The sequence below is a fragment of the Miscanthus floridulus genome, chromosome 1, assembly GCF_019320115.1.
Source record: "Miscanthus floridulus cultivar M001 chromosome 1, ASM1932011v1, whole genome shotgun sequence".
Lineage (NCBI taxonomy): Eukaryota > Viridiplantae > Streptophyta > Magnoliopsida > Poales > Poaceae > Miscanthus > Miscanthus floridulus.
The window spans coordinates 130,646,512-130,657,030 of NC_089580.1; the positions used below are offsets into that span (position 1 = coordinate 130,646,512).

Below are 10,519 nucleotides of genomic sequence, written 5' to 3' on the forward strand. Positions count from 1 at the left end.
TCCCAGATAGTACGATCGATGCAGTGATGCCGTGCTCATAGAGTCATAATCATAGGTCACCAAACCAAAGTATGCCAACATTCTCAGACCTCTCTGGATCCATGGATGAACACCAATCCAGCATTGATCAGATCAGTCCCCTGGCATCAAAGTAGGCGAATTCAGCACTGATCAATCTTGAAGCTACAGCTTCAGATGTTCACCATTAAATCACTGTAGCGGCAGCCTCAAATCACCATTAAATCTTCATTGCAAATCAACATCTTCATTAACAAAGATCCGCCCCTGATTGTAACTTTGTAAGGTCAGAAGAATGCTGCAAAAGGTTTAGCTTGCAGGCAGGCATCAGCAGTTTCAGGATTTCAGCTTAAGCTCATGGCAGCTACCAATTCATCCTTGTAACGAAATCATCGCTTGCTTGAGAAGTACAGGCGGAACTGGGTAGCAACGACAAGATAACCTGCCTCTGCAGTCTGCGCAGTCTGATGCTTCCTTCAACAATGAGGACGTTCTTTTTGGATTCCTGCAGGGTAACAAATGTTACAGCACAAATAAAGCAGTAGGTATAGTTACAAATCTCTTCTACGTTCGATGCACTGATGATGTGATATAGTCATAGAGCACTCAGTGTCTGAGTATGCCCCAAGGATGAACACAAATTCAGCATTGAGCAATCTCCTTGCATCGAACTACACAAATTCATCACTGCTGACTGGGCAGTCTTGAAGCTACAGCTTCAGAAGCCAGTGCTTGCATCGATTAAGAGCTTAAAAGAGACTGTTCATCAGTTCATGGCGTGGTCAGAAGAAAGGATACAAAGGAACTTGCAAGCATGCATTAGCAGTTTCAGGATTTTGGCTTAAGCCCATTGCAGTCACCAATTCATCCTTGTCATGAAATCATCGATTTTACTGGAAAGTACAAGGGCAACTGGGCAACAACCAAAAGAATAGTTCATAATCTTCTGTCAAGATTACTCTTTCTGTTACTCTACAACACATGCTACAGATAATTTGCCTCTACACAGTTTGGTGTTCCTGTCCTGATTCTACCCGTGTATAACACGTCAACAACACTCATTAGAGTCAACTAAGGATGTCTGCCTCCGATTTCAGACAACCGCGAAAGCAGCCTCCTGTCCAGCTTCACGCCGGCCGACTTGGCATCTCTGATCAGCTGTCGGCACTTGGCCAGCCTCCCATCTGCCAAATAGCCCTCGATCAGACTGTCGTACATGTCGCCGGTTGGAATAAACCCAGCCTCCTTCATCCTTGACAAATAGCGGAGAGCCCTCTCTGGATCCTGCAATGCCACACACAGCTTGACAATAACTCGGTAGGCCGGCAGATCAAGCAGGCATCCTGCCTGCTCCATTTCCCACACCAGGGACAGCGCCTCGCGGTGCCTTCCGTCGCGGCAGCGGCTGTGGATCACCATCGTGTACATCACCACGGTGGGGCTCCCACTGGACTCCCTGAACCAGCTGAACAGGCTATCAACAGCTGCGTACCGTCGGAGCTTTATGCAGACCTTCATGACAGCCGTGCAGTCCTGTGGACGCAGCTCCAAGTCCGGCCTCTCACCGAGCTCATCGATCAATGCCGAGGCAAGCCCATAGCCTTCAGGTGTCCGGGTGGCTTCCAACATCAACTTCACATAAATGCTGGGGTGCAGCGTCCTGTTATTGATCCTTGCAAGTTCAAGGAGTTTGCGCACACGGTCCACTTTCCCTGCTCTGATGAACCCGCTCGCCATGGCCTCAAGAACGGCACGGCTGGCCGTGGGCACACATTGCTCCAGCGTAGACTCCACTTTGAGCTGGTCAAAGCGCGCCAAAACTTCTATGGCCGAAGCAAGAACCCGGTCGTCAGGGAACAACGGCACAGCTTTCTGCCTCTCAGCCCAGCACAATGTCTGCAGCGCGCGCTCGGGGAGCCCCATGTGCCCGAGCTCACGAATGGTAAGTGACAAGGAGCCTTTCCGGAGGAACCTCGCCCACCGGTCGAGCACCGTGGAGACGTCGTGCTCTGGAGGGAGCGCGGCGATCTCCCGGGCAATCCCGAGGATGAACTCCGGGTTCTTGCGCACCTGGTCGCTGACGGAAGCGAGAAGAGAGCCCCGCTCTTGCAGCAAGGCGGACATGCTGCTTCGGCGCAGGAGCGACGGGCAGCCTCGTCTTGTGCGGCAGTGGCAATGGGAGCGCCCTCTGCCTCGTGGGGTTTGGCGGCTTCAGGGGTTTCTGGCGCATCGGCCGGTCGAAGAGCGCCGAAATAGCATCAATCTCTTCTGTGCTCCAAATTAAATCCTCTGCTTCATCGTCCTCTTCAGCACCATTCTCGGCATATATCTTGTCACTGAATTCCGACTCCTCCATCTCCTTGGCCGGACCTCTATCGGTATCAGACAACTCTGATGAGCAAGAAATCCGAGACGCCGAGGGGAAAGAGCCATGGCTGCAGAATCCCCGGGCTCTGAGCTTCACCGGTGCGGGGCAAATGGCAGGCGCTGCCGGGAGCAGCAAGCTCACCAGCGTAGGGGCGGTCTTCACTTGGGGCATCGGCAGTGGATAATCCAGAAGCCTGGGTAATTGAAACTTCAAATCTTACTGGATCCGCCCAGCCGCCGGCCACCGGCCGCCTTCGCCAAGCCGCGGAGCCGCAGCCGCCGGACACTTGGGCCTGGCCGCCTGGGGGGTGGAGTCTCGATGGTTGCGGCCTGGGGCAGGATTGGGGAGGGATGGAGAGCGCCGCCGCCGCCGAAACGCGAGATCCTCTGAAGTCGACCTCACGACTGCCGTTCCGGCAGTCGCTTCATTCCCTGCCGTTCCCTGGCATCCAACGGACCGGCCGAGCCTAGCCTTTTTTTTCAAAAGTTTCTCACAAATAGATCCCTGACGGAAAGAATTTCAGAAATAGATCCTTGGCTCGGCGCCAGAGTGACTGGCGCCGAGCTCGGCGCCGTAGATCTTGGCGCCGAGGTCGACGCCAGAGTGAATGGCGCCGAGTAAAGATGGCAACGGGTAAAATCCGCGCGGATACTAGCCCTAGATATCCATACCCGCGAGCAAAAATCCGTGCCCGCGCCCGTGCCCGTTAACCATCACGGGTAGAAAACCATGCCCGTGCCCGCTATCCGCGGATATCACATGCCCGCGGGCACACCCGTATACCCACAAAAATGAAGCAACAAAGCACCCAACCATATCTTAATAGCAAGTAAGAAACAATATATTAAAAAATAAACGTCTATATCTCAACATTAGATAAAGTATGACACATTGACCATACAAGAGTAATCAAAAGTACGTCTACATTAGTGTATCTCAAGTCATCACAAATTAACACGAATAAAGACATACAACCGTATATAGATTTATAGGGTCATTGGCGCGGGTTTAGCGGGTTAGCGGGTGCGGATATCATTTTTCCATGCCCGCGAGCAAATATCCATCGGGTTTAGAATCACACCCATGCCCGTGCCCGTGGGCACAAACTTAAACCGATATCCATGCCCATCGGGTTTTCTATCCGCAGGCACGCGAATATTTTGTGCCCGTTGCCATCTTTAGCGCCGAGCCCCCTGCATTTAACCCAGCACAACCTTCTTCCCCGAGCGTTCTTCCTCTTCTTTCTCCTCCCTCTCGGGTTTTTCTCTCCCCACTTCACCCTACCTCACGAATCGACATATTGGACCATGAAAACCTTGATTTGATCCGTAGACCTTCGAGAGCAAAGTATACTCGCTCACCTCCTTATTTTTTCGCATCGATTCGGTACATATTAGTCGAATTTTTGAACCTAAGAATCGTCATCACTTAGGGGTTTATTGTATCCCTCAATATATGTATTATACAACCGTAGGTTGATTCCCAGGCATGAAAAAGCTAGCAAACCAAGCCACATGTAGTTATGTTATGGGTTCATTGTTGTGGATGAAATGAGAAACCCTAGGTTTAGGGTATAATGTTAACTGCTTTTGGTTCTTAGAACGAAATTGGTTGTATTGTAGTTATGGTTCTCATTGATATTTTTTGTGATGTTTTTATTTATGTTTGTTAAATTACATCCGTTTTGTTAGATGCAAGAAATGTTTCGGGAGGAGTTTTGACGAAAACGGGGTCGTCATCGAGAATTATACCCCGACGCATCTAGCAAAGATGCTCCTATCCCTCCTGACCTTCCTATCCCTAACTATGACTGTGGTTTCCCGGCCCATGTTTTCCAATCGAAACATCCGGATATAGCCGCGCGTTGCTTCTACACATGTAGTCAGTTTAATGTAAGAAATTGTTTGTACTATCCTTTTTCTTTATTTATTTAAGTATGGTACTAATATTTTGTTGGAATCTCGTTATGTAGGACCATGAGAGGTGCTTTTTCTTTCAGTGGATCGATGGTGCAGACAAGTTTGATCCTAGGTACCTCTTTTTTGATAATTGGTTTAGAGGGAGACATCCACGTGAGCACTTCAAGCGGTGGGTTCCACCCCCCCCCCCTCCCTAACCCTTCGGCAATGACGGCTAAGGAGAAGCACCTAGCCGCAGTTAGACGACTTGAGGAACCTCCTCTGTGCAATTGCGGAGATCGAGCTGTGATAAATCCTGAGAATACGTTAAAGTTTGTGTGTCCAAACAAGCATAAAGTAAGTGCAAAATGTATGTGTTAAAATCTTGAGCTATATGTGTTCATGTACTAATGTCTCATTATTTAGGTGTATTCAATGGCGAAGTGTCGTTTCAAGGGGTGGTTGTATGGTCCTAAGAACCAATGGGCGGAAGAACCGCGGAGGGTTAAAGAAAAGAAGAAAGAACGGGTAATCTACAAAGCACCACTTGTCATGTGCGAATGTGGTGTAAAATCCAACTATGGCCTAGTCCCTTCAGAGCTTGAAATAGGCCATTATTACGGCCATATGATTGAGTATGATGAGGTTCATTATTTTTCTGGTAAACATGAAATCGTAATTTGTTTGTTTTGCTAAGACATATATGATATAATATTTCTTTTGAACAGAGCACTAGGAAATACAGTTGGGAATGTTATGATGGTCAAGCTAAGTTCTTGGAAGAACTGAAGAAGAGGCAACTAATTGCATGGAAGAGGGGATATGGACCTGACTACGTCAACCTATTCGTTAAACATCATAAAGAAAAGATGCGTGAGTTTGCTAGACAGCACGGTATTTGTAACCTAATCGATGTTGGGCTTAACAAATAGGGATTGGAGAGGCGGATGACGTTAGAGGAGGAGAGGGCAAGGAATGAGGCAAGGGAGGAGACAAGAGTATAGATGCAGGTCTTGAACGAGCATGTTGCTACATTATGTGCCAGTGAGTGCTTGAAAACCTTTTTTCGTTGCCTATTTTTAAATGTAATATAATCGCATTGCTAACTGATTGTATTTTATACATGAAGGGATTGGTTGCAGCGGGGAACATGCTGCAGAGGTGGCTCGTGCAAGGTATGAGGAGAAGAAGTTAGATGGCCATAGATCACGAGCTGGTCGCACCGTTCAATCACTGATTGTGTTGTGTGATGACGGAGACGAGGATGAGGATGACATTGGTAGACTGAGTGAGCTCATTGCTCTAGCAGAGGCGGGCATATAGGCGCACGAGGCTGAGGACGACACTGGCAGACTGAGCGAGCTCATCGCTCTAGCAGAGGCGGGCATTCAGGCACAGGAGGCTGACGACGACACTGGCAGACTGAGCGAGCTCATCGCTCTAGCAGAGGCGGGCTTACAGGCAGAGGAGGATGACGACGCGTTCTTCACTTAGGCCGCAGCGGCCGTAGATGAAGCGGAGGCCGCTTACTACAAGCGACAAGCAGGTCAGAGCAACGCAGTTGAGCCTAGCCACAGCAACAGGGTTGTAGTAGAGGACTGGTACTCGGATGATGAGTTGCTTACTCAGTACGTTTCAGACTGAGGATTTGGAAGTGCATTTGCCCCTATGCCTACTGTCGGCACGTAGTTGTAGTATTAATATATTGTGTAATGTGGCATAGTATCGAACTTTTCATTATGTGGTTGTTTTCATTATCAATGGTCTTAATATTCCGCTTAATGATACGGACGTATTTAAAATTGAACACGTGCTGCAAAAACACTTAACGACGTACGGCATTATAAAAATCAACACAGGAAACACATTAAATGGCATGTGACTACATGTACCGAACCTGGGTACAGAGTTTTCTTTGACTAAACCTAACATGCCTTAGGTAATTAAACCATGCCTTAGGTAATTAAACCTAACATGCCTTGGGTAATTAAACCTAGGTACATGTGAAAAAAATAAAGTCATCCTAGTAGTGTGGCCACATAGCAAATTATGTTGCATCTTCTCCATAGTAGCCTCCCGTTGTTCTTGTTGGTGGTGGTAGGGGTGACGGGGGAGGCCCCTTCTTCTTGTGGTTAGGGCAAATGCAATATAGATTATTGCAGAGTGCCTCCTATGAATCGGCACCATTATTGTTGTCGTCCTATTCACCGCCCTTGTAACCGCTGCTAACTTCCCTTTCTAGATCGAAGATACGGTCCTATAGGTAGTAGATGTACTCCGCATGCGGATAAATAGGTCGAGGATCGACCCACCTACTGAACCCACAGTTTTCTTCAGCCAAGGAAGACTACAATAAGTATGTCGTGTAAGTGATATACAAGACAAACATATTGAAGAAACAAATAGTAATAGCAATTACCCATGCTCGCGGGCATTTGAAGAAACGACAACCTCCATCTATTCCATCGGTGAACATCTGCACTAGGCAGTCCTCACCATGCATGCATTTTGGTCACTCTTCTTTCCTTTCATCGTATCCTCTCAGTGGTGCCTCTTTGGTGAAATCACTTTTGCTCTCAACTGGGAACCTCTCATAAAGAGTTTCCTCAAAGAAATCAGGACCAAGAGGACCCTCCCACCCCCAGGTAGTTTCCTTCCCCTTTCCTCTCCCTCTGGACGACCCTCTAGACATTGGTACTGCAACAAAAGCAAATACTGAGGAGTGTTCTTCTTTCTTGTTGTTTGTGTGAATGAGAGGGAGTGAGTGGTTATTTATAGGTTAAGAGGAGGAATAGAGGCCTCTCAATATGCCATGTCAGTGATCCATGTGCCTCTTCACCTCAGCCCTTGGATCAAATAGTCATAAGATGGATGGTGGAGATAGAGTGGAGTTGTGCTTCCTTGCATGTTGTCCGTGTATCTGAAAAGTCTATATCAGTGATGTGATAATTCGATGTTGTCCGTATATCTGAAAAGTCTATGTTTATTGTCTGAAAAGCATAGATTCGTTCACTATTGCTTGGTAATCCTAGATTCTTGTACAAAGCGTATGTACAATATTTCCTGGATTATACACGTAATAAATTTATAGTTAATCTGTGTACTACATTTGTGCATTTGTACAAGTGTAGTATGATTAAAGGTTCACGCAAAAAAATCGCAAGATACGGTCTTGTATTAGGAGCATCCACAGTTACAAACAGAGACATCAATATATATTCTAAACATTTAATCATCCAACGAGCATAATGCAACCACAACAAATATCACAACCAACATAATATGTCATGCAAAGTCCAAATAGTCTACAATGTCCATACAGTCCCGAATAGTTATAGAAAAGTAAATACAAAATTCACAATAGTTCATAGTAACACCTAACACGTCCCTCACTGTCTCCTACTCTTGCCCCTACCCTTGTGACCTAGAGCGCTGGTGCCTAGAGTGTAAGGGGCACACGGACGGCGTCGCCTAGTGCCTAGAGGCGGTGTAGGATGAGTCGATGGAGCGTCATGGAGCTGAGAGGGCCCAAGCTCATCGTGCCTCTTGTCCATGTCATTGTCATCATCGTCCTCCTCATCCTCGTCCCCGTCCCCTGTAGCTGCTTGACTAGAGGAACCCAAGGCTCCTCTTTCTGTGGAAGGATCGTACATGTCATGCGTCGTGTTTGTCCTGCAACCACAACGACCAGCCGCACGACATAGACGACGTGACAGCCTCTGTTGTACAAAACTATGTTAACTGAAAGAATATAACGTATTAATGATTTGTTTGAAAGAATATTTTAAATCTTACGTCTAGGAAGCCAAGTATGTAGTCATCATTGACTCTCGGCCGAACGCGCTCGATCTCTTCAACTGAGCATTTCAGTGTATTGCCCTACAACAAAGTTTTCAATAATAAGACTTCTGAATAGATAGCATTTAGTTTTGTTTTCTTTTGTACAAGAATGTAACTTATTATAAGGGTTATATGGCTTGAAGGTTGCAATAACTATAATAGATAACTCCTAATGTCGGTCCAAGAATGCCTAATGTATTGTTATGTAACTCAACGTAACAAAATAAGGCGATTGGCTTACCACTCTGTCCAAGATTGGTCCTGCCTCCACCTGCCTTCCTATACGAGTGGACTGGTCGTACGCCGTGTCTTCATCGTCGGAGGACTCGATGTCGACGTAATCAGTTTCGGTCCACTGTAGCCTGAGCCTGCACCATGTCGAACGCTGGTACCAAGCTTGGTACCGCCTGAACTCATGGTTCGTGTGCGGCTCGTTGTTGTCGTCCACGTTGTCGTGCATATCCTCCCATTCCTCAATGTAGGACTGGTGGTGCCTCTCCTAGTTAAAAATCTTCTTGTTCCTCTGACGATCCAACCTGCACGTATGTCATAGTTGCATTAATCCACGTACGTGCCACCATATTATAAGAAATGGACCATCATCATGAGACATTTGAAATATCAAAATACTTACTTGTGTAAGTCAACGCCAGTCGAGAACAGAGGCATAGGCCAAAGCTGTCTCACTCTAAATTGGCGTGCAACCCTATCTAGCAGGTGGTACTCGACAGCATAGAAGTAGATTAGAGGGCACCTCATCCTATAGAAGTAGTGGTCGGCCCCATAGACGTTGCTCAGCTGAAAAGGAAGTGCGTCCTCTCCACCATACGGCTCCCACTCCACCTGCAACATGTCCAAATAAGATGTTAGATGGTATACTCATCCTTTTCAAAGCAGCATGGAAAATAAAATTTACTTACACTAGACGCCGTCAGCGAATCTAGCTTGTTCGTGTACTCAATGTACGCCCAGTCTATCCTCTTGTGCAAAACCCTGACCTGGTCCTAAAGGTACGCCCATGTCAGCTAGCGACTTGGAGGCTGACCTTGGAACCACTCACGACAAGCCAGAACCTCTGGACGACCAACTGGAAAACGAACCCACATCCACAGCTGTAACAGGTACACGCATCCACCAAGTGATGGGTTTGCCGTAGACCGACGACACCCCTCGCACAGCTGTCGATATAGAAAACACAAGACTATAGAGCCCCAGCTGTACTGACCCGCCTGGTCCCAGTCACTAAGGCAGTGGATCCACATCCAGGATGTATTGTCACCCGTGGCGTCGGGAAAGAGAACGCAAGCAAAAAGGTGTAGGATCCACGCCCAGTAGTAGTACCCAACCGTCACCTCATCTGCCTCCTTGGGGCACTATGCGAACTCTGCATGTAGCCATGAGATGGGAACTCCAGAAGTGCGAGCCCCTTGCTCGCCAAGCTCACGCCCAAGGAAGGCCTCCACTCGTGCTCTCCAGCCCTCTGACCTGCACTGCCCGGTGGCTGGGTTCCCATGAATCCTTAGGTCTAGCATCTTCTGACAGTCCTGAAGCAAGACTGTCATCTCCCCAAAAGGTAGGTGGAAGCTGTGAGTCTCCGGCCACCACCTATATTTAAGACCAAGCAAGATTACTTATCAAAAAGTCAATCGCATGAACAAATGGCCATGAATGGAGGCAATGATTCACTTTAATACCTGTCTACCAAGGCAGTTATCGCCGCTGAGTTGAACTTGAGCAACCCACGACGAACCTAAAAGGAGATGACATCTAGGCTAGGCCAGCTCTTTGCAGGAAAGGAGTGTACCTATCGTCGTACCGAATATCCAAGAACCCACTGTGGGTCCTAGAACGAATGTGCGGAAGGTCCTGCATCGAATAAATATAGTCACATGTTACTTCATGAACACATGTACGAATAAAACTTATAGATTATTACCTGCCCCAGCGCAACGAGACGTCCTCAGTGGGTCTCCTTGTATGTCAGGTCGAGCAGGTGGAATTGCTCCATCCTACAAAAAAGTGAATGAATTAGAATTGCAATGTACAATGAAACATGAACTTATAAATGTATAAGTAATTGACACAAATATAAGCATAAATTGAGACATGCATAATTAAATATATGAATAAGACAAATATAAAATAATACTATAAACCAATAGTCCTACCTCACTAATCTGCCAACAGCAACTTCGTGAGTTGTGGCCAAATCTACCGCACTTGCCGCACTCGTACTGCTCGGGATCAGTAACAAATGGAGTTCCTCTCCCACGCCTAGTTCTTCCGGGTATCTGATCCATAACCATCCTATGCCTCGTCCTCTATCTTGATCCACGCTTGTTCCAACGGTAAGCTGGATCTGCAATGTACTTCGACCCATCATATGGAAGCCACT

General features: G+C 47.2%; 2 long non-coding RNA genes and 1 pseudogene across 2 annotated transcripts; all 3 read right to left on the reverse strand.

Annotated features, from left to right (window-relative positions):
• Positions 1-930: 930 nt before the first annotated feature.
• Positions 931-2,743, reverse strand: LOC136493594 (pentatricopeptide repeat-containing protein At2g01860-like; annotated as a pseudogene).
• Positions 2,744-7,590: 4,847 nt separating this feature from the next.
• Positions 7,591-8,639, reverse strand: LOC136493617 (uncharacterized). The gene is made up of 3 exons (XR_010768395.1): positions 8,366-8,639; positions 8,080-8,163; positions 7,591-8,003 (listed from the first exon to the last, which is right to left on the reverse strand). It is a non-coding gene; the product is annotated as an uncharacterized lncRNA (long non-coding RNA).
• A 161-nt stretch (positions 8,640-8,800) lies between these two features.
• Positions 8,801-10,135, reverse strand: LOC136493611 (uncharacterized). Its single transcript, XR_010768393.1, has 4 exons — positions 10,061-10,135; positions 9,819-9,990; positions 9,045-9,729; positions 8,801-8,967 (listed from the first exon to the last, which is right to left on the reverse strand). It is a non-coding gene; the product is annotated as an uncharacterized lncRNA (long non-coding RNA).
• Positions 10,136-10,519: the final 384 nt, after the last annotated feature.